Source organism: Peromyscus californicus, unplaced genomic scaffold (assembly GCF_007827085.1).
Source record: "Peromyscus californicus insignis strain IS unplaced genomic scaffold, ASM782708v3 Scaffold_9__1_contigs__length_137607984, whole genome shotgun sequence".
NCBI lineage: Eukaryota > Metazoa > Chordata > Mammalia > Rodentia > Cricetidae > Peromyscus > Peromyscus californicus.
In genome coordinates, this window is record NW_026294617.1 from 99,080,368 (window position 1) to 99,097,894 (window position 17,527).

Below are 17,527 nucleotides of genomic sequence, written 5' to 3' on the forward strand. Positions count from 1 at the left end.
TCTCCTGACTGTGAATGTAAAGTGACTGCTGTTTCAAGCTCCTGCTGCCTTGATTTCCCAGACTTGAATTTTGTGAGCTAAAGAAAACCTTTCCTTAAGTTGCTTTGGTCAGGGTATTTTATCATAGCAACGGGAAAAGAAGACAAGACACCTTTCTATAAATTTACCTATTTGTCAACTAATGTTCAGGGAGTGTTATGTCTCAGCACCAACAACAGGAAAGATATTCTTGGTATAGATAAGTGTAAGTTAGATGTGCAACACTCTGCACACTTCCCTCCCCTTATATAATGTATAACCCAACATCTATGCCTTTTTTGTTCTCATCCTCACCGACCACACTTAATGGTCCTATTATCTGGAACATTCGATGATAAGTATGTTGTATGATTAGAGGGATGTGTAGTTAATTAACACTTACCTAATACATCTATGTAGCCAGATACTCTGCATAATAGCTGATGTAACTGAGTAATTTAATTTTCGGAAAATGACAGCTGAAGAAAGAAAAGAGTGGGAAAGTTTCAATGTGAGTCATAAATTTGGTTTTGAAAGGTAAAAGGATGGAGGAGGAAGAAAGCCTTCCAAACCTGCTCAAGACTAAAGTCCTGACTGGAAAGCATTCATAGTGCCCGCCTGAAAAACGGCCAGTTTAAACCAGGACGGAGGAGTGGTTTCCATATGGAGCTAAGAAATGATGGCTTTTTTCCTTGGTGGCTCCGATTGCCGAAGGTGGGATCCACCAGAACCACTGGGACTTGGGGACCCTGATGAACTCTAGACGCCTTGCTGAGGACGAGAGCAAGCCTTGCCCAACCCGCACCTGTTGTGGCCCCGCCCCCGCGGCCGTGGCCCCGCCTCCCTAGAGCGCAGGGCCAATGGGCTGGGCTCCAGGAGGCGGGCCCCAGAGGGCGTGAGGCGTGAGGCGTGGGGCCCGAGGCAGGGGCGGGGCGTCGCGTCGGTCCGCGGCTGGCGCGGTCGTGGCGGTAGCTGCTGGGGCGGCGGCGACGGCGGCGGCGGCGGGGACAGCTGGACCCGGCGTCCTCGGGCCAGCCGTGGGGGATGGGGGCGGCGAGCTCCAGCCGGCAGAGGGGGCGGCGGCCGTGAGTGTTGGTCTGGCGCCAGGGACGCGGCATGGAGCCCCACGGTGAGTGAGGGGAGGCGGCTCGGGCTCCCGCCGTGCCCCGGGGCTGGCCGGCGCGGACGCTGTGGAGTCTGGGGTCCCCGGAGGCGCGGGGCGGAGGCGGTGGCGGGCAGCAAGGCCGGGTGGGTGCTCGGGACTCGAAGTCCCCTCCGCCTCGGAGGGTCGGACGGGGACGAAGGGCTCTGAGGAGCGGGGAGGGCCGGGGCGGGCGCCTGGCGGGGGACGTTGCGGACCCTGGTGCCGGCGCGCGCGGGGCTCGGCGGCGGCGGTCCGGCAGCGGCTCGCGGGAGTGGCCGTCCTCATCCCGGGTCTGGTCTGCGAGCGGCCGGCCGGCCGGCAGCCCCCGGGCCCTTTCCCAGTCCCCGCACGCGCCTGCCCGAGACACTCGGGCTCCGGGAGCTTCCCCGTGGCTTTTCTTCCGCGGATCTCCGCGTCCGTGCTCCCTGGGGCCCGGTTAGGAAGTTTGGTGGCGTCCTCACTGACTCCGCTGTGACAGATGCGGAGGCTGAGGTCCACTAAGGAACGCCGCCTGCTTCGTCCCCACTTTCCTTCTGGCTCTTCTCGTCCAGGAGGGCCGGCTGTTTGTCAGACACCGCCCGCCCCCCCTTCCCCTCTGGTGCCCTGCCCCCCTCCCAGGCGTTTCTGTCACTTTTCCTCTTCGCATTCCTCGGGCTCTGGTCACCCTTTTCCCAGCTGTGGCCCTAGGGTAAACCGTGCGCTTTGCAGACTAGGAATTGATAAACTGAGATTACAGTTGCCACCAGGGGAGTCTGCCCCTGAAGGTTTTATTGCTGAGAATGTCCCAGGACTTTGTCTTTGATGGAAACCTGGTGCCCCGGAGTCCCGTCTTGCTTCCACAAAACAAAGTTGCTCAAGGCTTCTGGTCTCGGAGCCCTTTTGACAATACCCCTGAGTTTATCTTGCTTTTTTTTTTTTTTTTTAACCACTAACCGTCTGTGGGGATCAAGGATTGGGTTCACACAGTGTTCTTTTGGATCTTAAACATGTTCTGACCGTGTGTCTTTTAAGGGGAGGGGAAATGTTATGCATTTCTCAAAAGTTCAAAGACCAGAGTAGAGCCCAGCACCTTTTGTTTTGTTTACCTTTTTCTTCTCTCATTTGGGAATTCGTATTACCCTCTCATTGAATTTGGGGCAAAGGGGTTACCTCTTTATGAAAAAGAATTCAAAATTAGATTTGAAGGAATAGTTAAAAAGAATAAATAAACCCCAACATGAGATTAAGTCATTTTCTTCCGTGATTTCTTTAGGCAGCTTGCCAGAAATGCCTACTTAGAAATGCTTCAAGTACTGTGTTAGTAAGGAGCCCTGACACTTAAGCCTCATTACCCTTACAGTGCTTGTAGCTCTGGTCTCATGATTTTGAGAAGTTTGAGCGTGAACTCGAGTAAGGCAGGCCCAGATAGAAAATGTTTCAAATCCCCAAGTTGGCAGAAAATGCAACTTTGGCTGGGGAGAAGAAAGCACCGTTTGGCAAATACATGTTGACTGTTCCATTTCTCTTAAGATAGAGCATGCACCTGAATTTCCAGTACCCTCACCTCTCCTCTGTAAAACTGTTTTTGCAGCAAGTGCTGTTGGTGCCAAGGGTTTAGTACTATGTTGAATAAAGTTCATGCCCAGAAAGCATCGTGGAAGGATTTTTATCTTACACCTTTGATAAACTACTCAGCGTTCACTGAGAAGACTCAGCAGGATCCCACCATGCTAGAGAGAGCCCTGTACAACCTTTCCATTTATTGAGTAACAGTAGACAGTATGGAATAATAGCCCAAGGCATGATATTATAGGTGCCTTAAAGGAAAGAAGCATGCTGAATGTTCTGTGGGAAAGGAGAGGGATGGTTATTTTTAGTGGAGAGGATGAAAAGGTTTCTTGAAAGAAGTGTGTTGTATGAGTTTGAAGACTCAGAGATGAGTTTTCAGTAAATCCAGAGGAAAGGCCCTCCTGGGCAGATCTGCTGGTTATCTGCCCTGCACACCAGGATGCCACAGATCCAGTTCTGCTTTAGAGCATTCAGAGCTGTTGAAGTTTTGTTGTTTGTCTTTTAAAATTTCCCGCCCACCTCCAGCATGGTCCTGAGCTGCATTCATTTGTGGGTAGAGAAGCAAGGTAGGTTTGCAGATCATTCTGTTATAATAAAGATTTTTGTGGAAGGTTAGCATTTTATTGTTTCTCTTTATTACTGCTGTGATAAGGAAATGAGCCACCCCGTGCAGAGAGTAGACACTGGGTAAAACTACTTCCTTTGGTAATAGTCTTTCTCTTCAGACGTGTCAGTGTGTACTCTTGAGAAAGTTTTCAAATACCAGTCTCCCTTTTTAAAGAAAGAGATAATCGACACTTTTTATGCTTTTAAAGCATTGGTTGATTTTATTTTGTGTGTGTGTGTGTGTGCCTGAGTGTATGCATGTGTACCGTACCACATGTGTGCAGGAGCCTGTGAAGGTTAGACAAGGTGTCATGGCCCCTGGAACTGGAGTTGCAGTTGTGAATTGCCAACTGGGTGCAAGAACCAAACCCAGGTCCTCTGGAAGAGCAGTAAGTGCTCTTAACTGGTGAGCCATCTCTTCAACCCACATAAAAGTATTGGGAAAGGAGTACACAGACTTTCAGAGACTTCTAGACATATTATGTAGTTTTGCTTACTATTCATCTGTCAGATTTTTGCTTGATGTGTTTGATTTTGTGCATCCTTGGCTGGCTTCCAAAGGAAAAATGGGAAGGGGAGAGTAAAAGGGAGACTGGTGGGAAGGATCTTGAGAGATCTCAAAGTAGATCTGGTGGGTAGACGCCTTGAAAAAACGAAAACAAAATAATTTTTTAATATGGAAAATTTCAAGCATATATGAAAATAGACCAAATAATATAAAGAATTTCTCTATGTCCAGCCTCGGCATCACAGCATATCAGTAGTATATGACCAGCCTTTTCTCCCAGTACCAGGAATTGAACCCAAGACCTCAGACATCCTAGGCAAGTACTCTACTACTAAGCAGTTCCCCCAGATCCTTTTAAGATATGTCTTTGATTTTGAGGGAATATCTTAAATTGCTGAACTTGCTATCCTGCAACTAGAATATCTGAGATTGTAGGCATGGGTCACAAAAGCTAGTCATTCTATTTATATCCCCCCCTTCATTCAATCCTACATAGTATTTTTTTTTTTTTTTTTTTTTTTTTTTTTTTTTTTTTTTGGTTTTTCGAGACAGGGTTTCTCTGTGTAGCTTTGCGCCTCTCCTGGAACTCACTTGGTAGCCCAGGCTGGCCTCGAACTCACAGAGATCCGCCTGGCTCTGCCTCCCGAGTGCTGGGATTAAAGGCGTGCGCCACCACCGCCCGGCTCAATCCTACATAGTATTTTGACATAAATCTTAGGCATATTATTTTGTCCATAAAATTTCAGCATGTATTTCCCCAAGGAAAGATTATTTATTAAATATAACACCAACATTCTCCATAATTCAGTCCAGTGTTTAGTCAAATTATAAGTCATTTTTTAATAGCTTGAATCAAGGTACAGATAAAGTTCATATACTGTAATTGATATATACATCCTGACATACATATATAATCGATGCATAATTTATATAGTAGAATTTATGGTTCATAAGTATACACTTTGAATTTTGACAAATGATTTGTGCCCAGGTAATCACTATAATAATAAAAATGGTTTTTAGAATGATATTTGCATCATTCTAAAATTCATTCATACTAATCTGCAATTTCTCCCACATCCACATACTACCCTGTCCATAGACAACCAATTATAATGATTTTTGCTGCTAAATACTAGCTTTCATATTTCTAAAGTTTCATATAAATATAATTATGCTAATATGCATAAATTGTTTTTCGACATTTTTTGACCTGACTTTTTTGACTTAGCATAATGCTTTAATGTGTTGGCTTGTTTTTTTTTTTTTTTTTTAGATTTATTTATTTTTTTAATGTGTATGAGCGCTTTGCTTGAGTATGTGTATGTATAACACATGCATGCCTGGTGCTGTGAAGGCCAGAAGAGGGTGCCAGAATCCCCAAAACTGAACATATGGATGGTCGAAAGCTGTCATGTGAGTGCTGTGAACCCAACCCAGTCCCTTACACGAGCAAACAAGTGCCCTTAACCATGGCGCTGTCTCTCCAGCCTTTAATAGAATGCTTTTAAGATTCATCTAAAAGTTCTTGCTATGTCATGGGCATTTTTTGTTAGGGGTAGTATTCCATTTTAAGACTGTACCCCACTTTATCGTCTTATTTGTTGAGAGGGACATCAGCTGTTTGCAGTTTCTGAATACTGTGAAAATTTTTGTGAACAAGATGTGGAGTGAATGTATGGTTTCATTTCTTGTGGGTATATAAATGAGAAGATATTTATATTTCATTTCTTGTGGGCATATAAATGTAAGAAGCTGCCAGATTGTCTTCCTCTGACTGTGTGCCTTGTATGGCAATACTGTATTACAGTGAATGTTGCTCTACATCCTCAACAACATGTAATAGTTTGGGTTAGCTGAAATTAAAATTTCTTGTCATTATTAGTGTCTTGGGTTAATTTAAGTTTGCATCTTCTCCATACTGAACCCTGTTCCAAGTGTGTACTTCCTAGCTGTGTATCTCCTGTAAAGTATTCTTTCATTACTTACTGGGTTTACTCATTTGTAAGTGTTCTTGACATAATTTAGACAAACTGTTTGTCAATTTTTTTTGCCAATTTTAGCTTGCATTTCATATTTTAAAAGGATATTTTAAAGAATAAAAGTTAATTTTCATCCAGTTTGCTAATGTTTTCTTTTGCTTTGGGGGTCTGCAGAGAAATCATTCCTTGTGTTTTTGACTATAGTTTCAAAAAATATCCTGGAATTTTTGGGTGCAGATGGTAAATATTTTAGGCCATACTGACTCAGCTGCTGAATACTGCTCCTATGGCTGAAAAGAAATTATATATAATACATAAACATGGTTGTAATCCTAAAAATAATCTTATTTTTAAAAATAGACACCTGCTTTCTACTCTCCTAAATTTGAAGAATTGGTGTTTAGATTTTATGTTTAGGTCTATGGGACCTGTCAAGTAAATTGGTATCACATATGGTTATCAATTATTTATTGGAAGATTACTTTTTCTTCTGTGAAAAAATCAGTTGGCCTATATATTTGGTTTTACTTTTGGACTCTAGTCTATTGCTGTATGTTGTCAATATGTTAGAAATCATACTATCTTTATTCCTGTCACTGAACAGAAAATCTTGAAGTAAAGCAGTCTTAAGTTCTCCAATTAGAAAAAAAATTTGGTTGTTTTATATATGTAACATTTTAATATAAAGTTTAATCACAGGCTGGATGTAGTGCCACACGCCTTTAATCCCAGCAGAGGCAGAGGCAAGCAGAGCTCTGTGAGTTTTAGGCCAGCCTGGTCTAAAGAGTGAGTTCCAGGACACCCAGAGCTACATAGTGAGACCCTATCTCAGGGAAAAAAAAAAAAAAAGAGGAAAAGAAAAGAAAGGTCCACAATGATTCCTTGAAATTATAATTTGAGGTCGGAGAATTGCCATGAGTTCAAGACCAGCCTGAGCTACACAGTGAGTGCTAGATTTTCTAGTTTCATTTCTGTTGTGCTGATAAAACACCCTGACTAAGAGCTACTTAAGAGAGGAAAGGGTTTATTTCACTTACAATTCCAAGTTACAGCCCTCATTGAGGGGAAATCCAGGCGGTTACTACTCACATCCCATCCACAGTCAAGAGCAGAGAAATGAGTGGGTCCGTGCTTGCTTCTGCTTGCCATTCTACTCTGGCTTCCTCCCATCCTGTGTAGTTCAGGATCTCCTGCCCAGAAAGTGATACTACCTGCAAGTGGACTGGGTCTTCCCAGAACAATTAACTATCAAGACCAGTCCTCCTATGAAGATGTCCATAGACCAACCTAATGGAGATTTACTACTTAAGACTTTCTTCCCAGGTGATTCTAAGCTGTGGCAAGGTGATGGTTTGGTTGTCGGTGTTGTGTTTTGTATTTTTGAGACAGGGTTTCTCTGTGTAACAGTCCTGGCTGTCCTGGAACTCACTTTATAGACCAGGCTGGCCTCCAACTAAAAGAGATCTGCCTGCCTCTGCCTCCTGAGTGCTGGGACTAAAGGGGTGCGCCACCACCACCTGGCTGCAAGTTGCTATTTTAAATTTGACCAACATTAAACTATGATATGAGCGCCTTTTTTTTTTTTTAAAGATACTGAGTCTTCTTATTCATGAAAGTGATTGCTACATTGTCAATTTAGCCAATTTGATTTCTTGCAGTAGTGGGTTTTTTTTAAGATTTATTTTTATTTTAAATTATTTGTATGTGTGTTGGTTGTGTACATGTGTTTGGTGCTTTGCAGAAGCCAGCGAACATCAGGTCTCCTGGAGCTGGAGTTAGAAGCAGTTGTTAAGCCACCAGATGTGGGTGCTGGGAACCAAATTCAGGTTGTCTGCATGAACAGCACAAGTCTTCACTGCTTGAGTCATGCGGCTCTCCAGGCCAGCAGCGGTGTTTCATGGTTAACCAGTTTAGGGCAAGTTTTGTTAAGGTTATCCCTGAAATGTCCTGTATTTTGATGATATTGTAAATGGCATTGGTTTTTAAATTTTCATTATTCAACTGTTGGTTTATAAAGTTGATTATGATGTATTTATTAACTTTTGTTCTGATCTTGTTCTATTAAATGTAGTATCTAACAAATTCTTCAGAGTTTTTTTTTTTTTTTTTTAGGGACACGAATTTGTCATCTCTGAGTAAAGTGGTTTACTTCTCTTTTAATCTGAATGCATTTTATTTCTTACTGTACTGCTTTAAACTTTGGTTAACAACAGTATTTTCACCATTAGCTATAATGGTAGCTGTAGGCTTTTTATAAAATGACTTTTATCAGGGTGAAGAAGTTGCCTTCTACTTTAACTTTGCTGACTTTTTAATGACCATTGATGGACAAGGAATTTTGTTAGATGCTTTTTCTGCATCTTTTGAAATGGTCACATGAGTTTTTCTAGTGAATGTTAAACTTAAATTTACATTCCCTGGAACAAGCTCTTTTTAACTATGATATTGTTATAGTTTATGTGTAAATACTGCATTCAAGGAATTTGATCTGTAATCTTATTGTAGTATCATTGTTTGGTTTTAATATCAGGAGAATGCTGCCTCAAAAAGATTTGGGAATATTTTTACTTCTTTTGTTTTGCGAGTGTTTGCATATATTATTTTCTTCTGGTTCAGTGGATTTTTATCAGTAAAACCCAGTAGATTTACAGTTTTTGTTACAGGAAGTTTTAAATTATGAATTCCATTTTTTAAAACATGTATAAGACTACTTAGATTTTCTGTTTCTTTTGTTAGGTTTCTTTGACATTGTTCAATTTAAAGTTGTAAAATTCCTTTGTAGTCTGTTGGGTATATAATGATGTTCCTTCTTTCACTCAAATTAGTAGTTTGTGTTTATTGCTGTCTTTATTTCTTGATCAGTCTAGCTAGATCTTTTTCAGTTTAAGTAATCGGTTTTTTTTTTTTTTCCTTCTGAGACAGTGTTTCTTTGTGTATTCTTGGTTGTCCTGGAACTAATGCTGTAGACCAAGCTGGGCTTGAACATGCAGAGATCTGCCTGCCTCTGCCTCCAGAGTCCTGGCATTAAAGGTATGAGCCACCATCTCCCAGCATGTCTTTGTTTTCATTCAATTCAAAATAGTTTAAATTTTTGAATGTGTAAATTTGGCCTATGGATTAAAAACATGTTTTGTAATTAACAAATATTTGGGGATTCCACAGAAACCTTTATGCTGTTGATGTCACATTTAATCTTGCCTAGGTCAGAAAACTTATATTATTTCAGTTATTTATTAAAAGTAATTGTATAATCCCACATCTGGCCTATTTTAGTGAGTGTGTATTCTGCCATTTGGGGTATAATTTTCTGTAAAAATCTGTCTTGTCAAAATTGTTAATATTGTTTTAGTCAAGGCTGGAGAGATGGCTCAGAGGTTAAGAGCACTGGCTGCTCTTCCAGAGGTCCTGAGTTCAATTCCCAGCAACCACATGGTGGCTCACAACCATCTATGAGATCTGGTGCCCTCTTCAGGCATGCAGGCAACATGCAGGCAGAATATCCTAGACATAATAAAAAATAAATCTCAAAAAAAAAAATATTGTTTTAGTCGTACTTCCAGAGATTTTAATACACATTTTAAATTTATACCTTCAAATAATATTGTTAATTCACACATAAGACTCATTGTCAATTTTCATTGTCCTTTATGTCATCACCATTTTACTTCTTCATTTATTGTAAATATTACAACATAGCATTAACTTTTAAGCAATAGCTTTTTAAAAATGTGCTTGTTGATGGGCGGTGGTGGCTCACACCTTTAATCCCAGCACCTGGGAGGCAGAGGCAGGCAGATCTCTGTGAGTTTGAGGCCAGTCTGGTCTGCAGAGTGAGTTCCAGGACAGCCAGGGCTACACACAGAGAAAACCTGTCTCAAAAAACCAAACAAACAAACAAAATGTCCTTATTTTGAAGTTTTATTAGGGCTGAGTTAGATGAACTAAAAGGCATGATATCCTAGGATCTCCCTTTGAGTGTTCAGTAGGTCATTCTGTTCTCTGGACAATTGAAAAACCCAAGTCTCCAGCTCCCTTGAAATTCTTTGTACCTTTGTGGAATTTTGCCCTGAAAGTGCAGGTTGGTATTCAGAGAGAGCTAAGGAATTCCCTATGTAGGCCTGAGGGTCCTCCTTCCCTATTTACTTCACCCTTCACCCTGGAACTAGGATCCTGTTCTCCTCAGTTTAGCAAGAGTGCCATATTCTGCCTGGCTTCTCTCTTCATTTGCTATGGTCTAAAATATGCCATTAGGCAAGAGTTGGGAGACTGTAGAGTTTACTCCATTAAATTAGGAGATGATAGAGTTTGCTTCATTGAAAGTTCAGAGATTGTAGAAGGTATTTTATTAGTTTGTGATTCCATCTCTCAAAGACTACTGCCCCTTGCTCTGTGTAGTCCAACATTTGAAAACATTGTCTATCTACCCCGCCTCCCCCCACTTTCCTAGTTGTTTACTACAGTGAATAAACAAATCTGTTGATATTTATTCTTGCACTTTATCTTTTAAGGATTTCTTTTCTTTCAAATAGTGTTTCACTATGCAGACCAATCTGGTCTTGAACTCACAGATCTACCTGCATGCACTACTACCCATGACCCTCTTTTAAGGTTTTTTAATCTAGACATTTTTCTTTATATCTGCTTTCTTGTAACTTTTGTTGAAGAAATTGTGTTGACTCAGTCCAGGTTTTGATGAGGGCATACTGTGATATAATGTGGTGTATTTTTCTGTTTTACAGCTTATAAAGTATAAGTATAAAGCAGTTGGGTCTAGAGTAAGGCATCTTGACCTTTTTAGATTGGCTAACTTTGTTCAGAGTGGGCTGTCCTGTGCTTGAAGGTGTTTAGCATGTCCATGGCCTTTACCCACTAGATGTCAGTAGAACCCCTTCCTCAACTGTGACAACCAAAAATGACTCCAGAGGTCAAATGCTTTTAGGACCATGTTCTGCTATGAAAAATAGAGGCTACCTAAATTCCACCACCTACTTCAGGAATGTGAAAACATCTGCTGAACAAAACTAGCAATCGGCTATGTCACCATTATAGATAGGAATATAATTATTCAGTATGGTACCATAGATATTTTGAAGAGAATGTACAAAAAAAATTTAGAAATGTGTAAGTTGATGCTTAACAGGATGGATGATTCACAGGCAACTAAAGAGAGTGTGAATTACCATTTTTAGAAGAGAAAAATGCTAGAAACAATCATAACAGAGAATGGTAGAAACACAAGTAATTTCTTTTCAATTATAGGGTGCTTACAGAATGTTTTTCTGCAACTTGTTGAACAATTTGAGATGTTGCATTTCTGCAGTAGATGATTCAAAGATAGTTTTTACTTTTGAGAGGTGGGCTTTATTATTATAAACCAATAATTTTAAGTAGAAAAGTATTATTTCAGTATTGTGCTTTTTATGCTTAAACTTATTTGTGTCATATAAAGTTACTTTAAAATGAAGATCAGGAAAGATAATATAACCCTTTTAATTTAAAATGAACTTATTTTGTGAATATTTGCAAATATCCTTTGGATGAAGAATGGTAGCTAATATTTTTTAGCTGATTGAAGGATTAAGATTATAAGCTCTCAGAATTTCCCCATAAACAATCCTACCTATAATGTAACCATCCTATATTCATTGATCTGTTCTGTGTCAGGTTCTGTGGACAGTAGTTAGCTTTTTGGGTAAGGGTAGGGATAGTTAGAGTCAGATCTACTGTAGGAAAGGTAAACAACCACTCAGGGCAGACAGAGTCATATGCTTCTCTTTTTGTGATTTTTTTTAAAGACAGGGTTTCTCTGTGTACCCCGATTTTCCTGAAACTCATTTTATACACCAGGCTGAACTCGAACTCACAGAGATCCCCCTGCCTCTGTTTCCTGAGTGCTGAGATTAAAGGTGTGCGCCACCATACTGGGCACATACTTTCTTCTCTTGATGTCCTTGGCCTTGAGAATCCTTTCTTCTTTTGTTGGTATCCTTCAGTTTTGAGTGGCCAGTGAGTTGTTCATGGTGCATTGTTTTTCTCCAGTGGTGTTTAAGGGAATATTTTTTACGTCTTAAATATTATTATTGCTTTCAATTTTGATATAGTTAAATTTGAGGCTTTATGAGTAAATTTTAAATAATTAAATCTGAAAAAAAAAAAACTGGGGCACTAAGTGACCAAGAAGCACCCCTGTTCTCAACTTGCCTTTGCTAAGTAACAACTCAAAGTCTGCATTGGCTTCACTTTCCCCTCACAACTTTGCATCCAGGTAGTCTTCCTCTTTTTTCTAGCTGTTGGAGTCTGGCAGTAAGTAATCTTTCTGTTCTAGCTTCCTTATCTCCAATTCCATCTTATTTTTTCATTTCCTGTCTCATCTTTTCCTCACCCTTCTATCCAGTTGTCTTTCTCACGCCTTACACTTCTCATGTCTTCTGACTGCCCATGCCCTTCTCTCTACCAGAGACTTGTTCATCTTACCGTTCAATGACATAATCAGGCCCATTTGAATGAGAACACAATCTTTCTTGTCAGCTGGGGTGGGGAGGCTCGGTGGTGGTGGGAGGTCAGTGAGATAGGTTCTTATGTAGCAGAGCCTGGCTTGGACTCTAGATCCAGCTGTCTCTATCTCCTGAATGCTAGGATTACAGACAGGAGTGTGCCACCAAGATCAACTCAGTCTTCTTTACTAAGTCGAATGGCAGAGAAGTAGAAAGAGAATTGATAGGTTTTAAGACAGACTTAAGGGGTGTTTGGGTAGTTAAAGGACGTCCTAACATTTCCTCCACAGTGTGTGCTTTGAACTGTAGTTGTTCCATTCTAACGCCTTTTATTCCTGAGGACGCCATTCCTCTCAGTTTCCAAAGTCTTTAGTACATTTTTCCCCAATGCAATTAAAAGGTAGCTTGGTTTTGAGGTTTCCTGAATACTTGTGGCATAAACTTGGTATTGTGTTTGAGGATAAAAGATTCATTTGTGTGAATCTTAGAAATCCAGTGTGGAGCTAAAGTAACCAAGCAATTCTATTTTTTCTTTTCGAGTTATACCGAAGAAGCTGTTTTTCTTGTAATAGTTGGAAAACACTAAGTGTCTTTTCTTCAGAATTTTCTCCTGTCTCGGGGCCTCACTTGCTGGCCCTGTGGCATTCACCTCTTATTTTCTGGTCTCCTTGGGTCCCACCTTTTCTTGCTTCTTTGCTTCTTTCTCCCTTGGTTTTTGTTATCTTACGTCTACACCCACTGTTTCTTTCCAACTCTCCTCACACTACTTTGGATCCTTTTTCTCCCACATGTGATGATTTTTCTATCTCTCACTATTCTCAGAGGCACCCTCCCCATGTTTTCCTCTCTGTGTGTTTAATTCAAAAGCCCTTATATTCTGGGGACCCTGCTGATGTTTTTTGTTTGTTTGTCTTGGTTTTTTTGAAACAGGTTTCTCTGTGTAACACAGGATTTCTCTGTGTAACAGTCCTGGCTGTCCTGGAACTCGCTCTGTAAACCAGGCTGGCCTCGAACTCTGCCTCCCAAGTGCTGGGATTAAAGGCATGAGCCATCACTGCCCACCAGTGTAGCTCATTCTTTTGGAAGGGTGTTGGACTAGGCTGTAGTGCATGTTACCTGTGTGGAGCCTTCGTCTCCAGCTTTTATCACTCCGGGTTTGGCAATGGAGGATGAAAGTGGTCCAGGAAATACAGATTCATCATCCAAGAACTCCCATCAGCCAAATCCACTTCTCCGTGACTTTTCCTAAGCACTATCTGCTCTGGGAAGACCCAGTCAGGCCAAACACTGTTGACAGACAGACTCTCCCACCCTGGACTCTTCTACCTGCTGGGTGCGCTGCCCCCGCCCCCGCGAGTGTGAGCCAATGGGCTGGGCTCCAGGGGGTGGGCTCAGGCGGGAGGAGGGTGGGGCCAGGGCGGAGCAGCGCAGCGGCGGCCGCCTCGCTGCAGTGCTGCCTTAGTCCGGCATGGGGGATGGAGGCAGCAAGTTTCAGCTCTAGGCGGCTCCTGCCGCAAGGCCGGGAGAGTTCATCTGGAGTCGGCGCGGGGGACACAGGATGGAGCCCCGGGGTGAGTAAGGGGCTGTGGTGCTCGTTCTCACTGAGGCTGCTGGGTTGGGGTTGCCGTGAGTTGCTGTCGAGTCTGGGTCCGAATATGAGCTTCGGACCCGGACTGTGAGCGCCGACCTGCGGGGTGAGCCGACGACGGCGATCCAAGTAAAGACGCGCAGTGTGCGCGTATTTACCTACGCTGTACTGAAACTTCACACCTTGTAACTCCTTTAATTCTCAGGACAGGTCCATGACCCTTCAACTCATTTCTCACACAGGGAAGGTGAGGTTAAAGGCTGTCCAAACAAAGTAGTAATTGACAGTATCAAGGCTTAAACCTAGGCCCCCTGCCCCAAAATCCATGCTCTTTGAGCCACAGTCTGCTCCCGCCAACCCGCCTGCATTTCTCACTCCAGTTGGGTGTTCAGTTCCAAGGTATTTTAGGAGTTCCGTCCTGAGTATTGTTCTCATCTGTTTTGTGTTTAGAGGGGTTTTTCTTTTTGAGCGCTCCTCAGTCTCATGGTGTGTTCTAATTCTGCTTTGGATATGTTTGGAGGTTAGATGGTTTTAATTTTAAAACGTTTTAGGAGGGACGTGCTCAGGATTGAGGACTTTGAAGGCAGAATTCTAGTGGCTGATGACAGTCTCTGCTTATCAGTTTTTTACCCTTGAGAGATAATTCACCAAACACCTTTTTGGAGAGCAGGACGTCACTTGTTAAGGCTTTCGACTCCGACTGTATAGCTTGTCTGTTGTGTCCTTTTGTTTGTCGCTATCAGTGTTTACTGCCCCTTTTCGTTTCTGTATTCTTTTTTCTGTGTTTAAGTCAGGGATGAGGAACGTGCTCTTTGGCGTTGGATAGTTTTGGCTGGTCAGAAGTGAGCCTTTCCTGCCAGGAATGCTAAACATTCTGGAGGCGTGGGAGGCAGGGCAGCTTTTTTCCCCCCTCCCCGTCCCCCCCCCCCAACCCCCTTTTAAAATCTTTACTTTTTTAAAATTATCATGCCGGTTCAAACTGCGCAGGAATGAAATGTATGTGTGTTGTATATCTTACTTTAGAAATTGTTTGTTAAGGATAAAGCTGTTTCTGACATGTTCCCATTCCGTTTTGCAGAGTGCTTTTAAAAAGTATAATTAAAGAACTTTAGACTTGACTCCTGTGGGTTTTTTTTTTCAGTGTCTTTGAATAGATTCTCACAAACTCAGAATTTATGCTGAAATAGCAGATTTCTGAAATTATGCAACTTTAAAAGTTTAAGTAGTAAAAACTGAAGTATAGATATTTTGGGCAATTTTACATTCCCGTTAGCTCTCTGCTTCTATCATATACATTATGGAGTGTGAGGGGATTTTGATTGACATGGACTGCTGAAGTCTTGTAAAAGTCACCATTTGGGAGTTTAGGAAATTTGTGTGCACATTTTTTTTTTCCTAGTGGTTGGTTGGACCCAGGGCCTCTTGCCAGGCAACGCTTTTCCACTGAGTTCTGAATCCATATTTGTCATGCACAAACGATTTAGAGCTTAGAGTGTACAAAGTAGTTTTTGTATATTCATTTTCTACTTGCTATAAAATTCTTTAAGACATAGATAATACAATTTTTAGTGTTTATGGCTTGAAGTTGGAAGAGATGAGAATTAGTTTCACAAGTATTTCGTTCAACAGTCTGTTTCCACAGTTCAAACTTCACTTGGAAGCATTTACTAGGTTTCCATGAAATCAGTTAAGCTTTTGGAATTGTTTCCAGTCCTATATTTCTTGTTTACAATATATAGACTTATGAAGCCACAGCTTGTTTATTACTTAAATATGCTTAAGAACAATTTCCCACAATCAAGTACTCTAGTAATAATAGCTCACAATTACTGAGTCTTCATGCCACGTACTGTGCTAAGTACTTTCCATGCATTACTATCTAATTTAATTAAATTACCAGTTGCAATCTGTTATTAACTATACTTTATATTACCACTAACCAGAGAATATTCATTTTGGTGCATGGGAAAGTAGTGTATAGGATCTTGCAAAGTGCATATTGTCCAGACTTTCTCAGTGTCATAGTTCAATTATGAAAGTGTGATTTTAATTTTAAACATCTTTTCAGTTGTTAATGTTGCCCCTTTTAAAGTTTTAAATATAAGAAAAGTTGTAAAAACTTTCTAAAAATTAGTACATTTAGTATAATGCTTATTTCAGCCCTTTTTCTCTATTTGTGTTCGTTTGTGTGTTAACAGACTTTCTAAGTCTTATCTAAAAGTTAGCCTTTTTCAAAGAGGGTTTACAACTTTGAGTTGCTAATTTGACACAAATTGTTCTGTTTTTAAACTTGTTTGGGTCTTTTAATTCTTGAAGTCTTTATCAGTGACTGTGACTAATTGTCTAGTTTACCAAATTTAAAGGTGCCATAAATAAACAGAAAGGCTTTACTATGTAAACTGCAAAGGTGGTAAAGTTTGGTAAGCTAATTAGTAGCCTTCTCAGTGATACATAAAAGATCTGCCCAAACAAGGTAGTTGAGTATTATTTTATTCATTTTTGTTAGTTGAAAGGGATACTTTAATGTTAATGACCAAAAATTGTCCTAGGCTCATTTTGGAAATTATACACGTCCTGCTCCCCAAAAAGGTGTTTGGTGAATAATTTGAGACTTAAAGCTAGTTTAAGTATAAAAAATATATGCTTAAATAATTTGAAATTGACAAAAGACATTGAGTAAAGGAATCTTAAAACTGTTAAAAGGTAATGAGGCACCCTAGTTACATAATCAGAAGAAGTAATAATAGAAATACAAGTTTCAGGCCTGCAAGGTGGTGCAGACCTTTAATCCTAGCACTCCTCGGGAGGCAGAGGCAGGCAGATCTCTGTGAGTTCGAGGTCAGCTTGGTCTACTACAGAGCAAGTTCCAAGACAGCCAGGACTACACAGAGAAACCCTGTCTGAAAAAAAAAAAAAAAACTAAATAAAAGAAATACAACTTTGATTTTTGTTTTATGTAATCTTGTACCTTAATATAATTTCATATGCTTCTTTTTGAGAATATTTTAGGGATAGAATTTTAAGTGATTTTTCCCTTAAATATTACAACCTAGTTAATTTTGTGTTTTCTATAAAATTGTTACAGTAAACTTATAAACCTATTCATTACTATTCTTGCTAATTCGTTCATTTTGCAGATAGTTCGAAGTAGGCCATCCCTAATATGCTTACTGTGGTGGAAGCAAAGATTCTCGGTTAGCAAATGGTTATGGGCTTGATTGTAGTCTCGGCAAGGAATCATGGGATAAGGCATCTGTTTGAACTCTAGCAAATACAAAGTGAAGATTTCAGATACTGCAGGACTACTGAGATTCTGCTCTGGTGTGGTGGGGTGAGCTTTCCGACAGTGATTTTTGAGCTGACAGAGAAAGTAAACCAAGGAGGAAGGAATGTCCAGGCAGATGAAACATCATGTGGAAGACAGGATCCTCAGCTAAAAAGATGAACCCGGGGCTGAAGAGGAGATAGCTCAGGGCCTAAGAGAACACACTGTTCTTGTAGAAGAACTAAGTTTGGTTTCCAGTAGCCATGTCAGGCAGCTTGCAACTGCCTATAATTCCTGTTCCATGGGGATCCAGGCCAGCTTCTCTGGCCTACTTGGGTGTCTGCACTCATATATACACACATACACATAACCAA

At 41.0% G+C, this 17,527-nt stretch overlaps 1 protein-coding gene across 3 annotated transcripts in view; it reads left to right on the plus strand.

The window, feature by feature from the left end:
• Positions 1–1,040: 1,040 nt before the first annotated feature.
• Arhgap29 (Rho GTPase activating protein 29) overlaps positions 1,041–17,527 on the plus strand; it is a 68,112-nt gene continuing 51,625 nt past the window's right edge. For 2 of the 3 annotated variants that reach the window (XM_052730596.1, XM_052730598.1), the window contains exon 1: positions 13,762–13,871. The gene's annotated coding sequence lies outside the window, so the exon portion shown is untranslated. Of the gene's footprint in view, positions 1,148–13,761; positions 13,872–17,527 lie in introns of those variants that run through there. The other variant, XM_052730597.1, reaches the window with a different exon arrangement.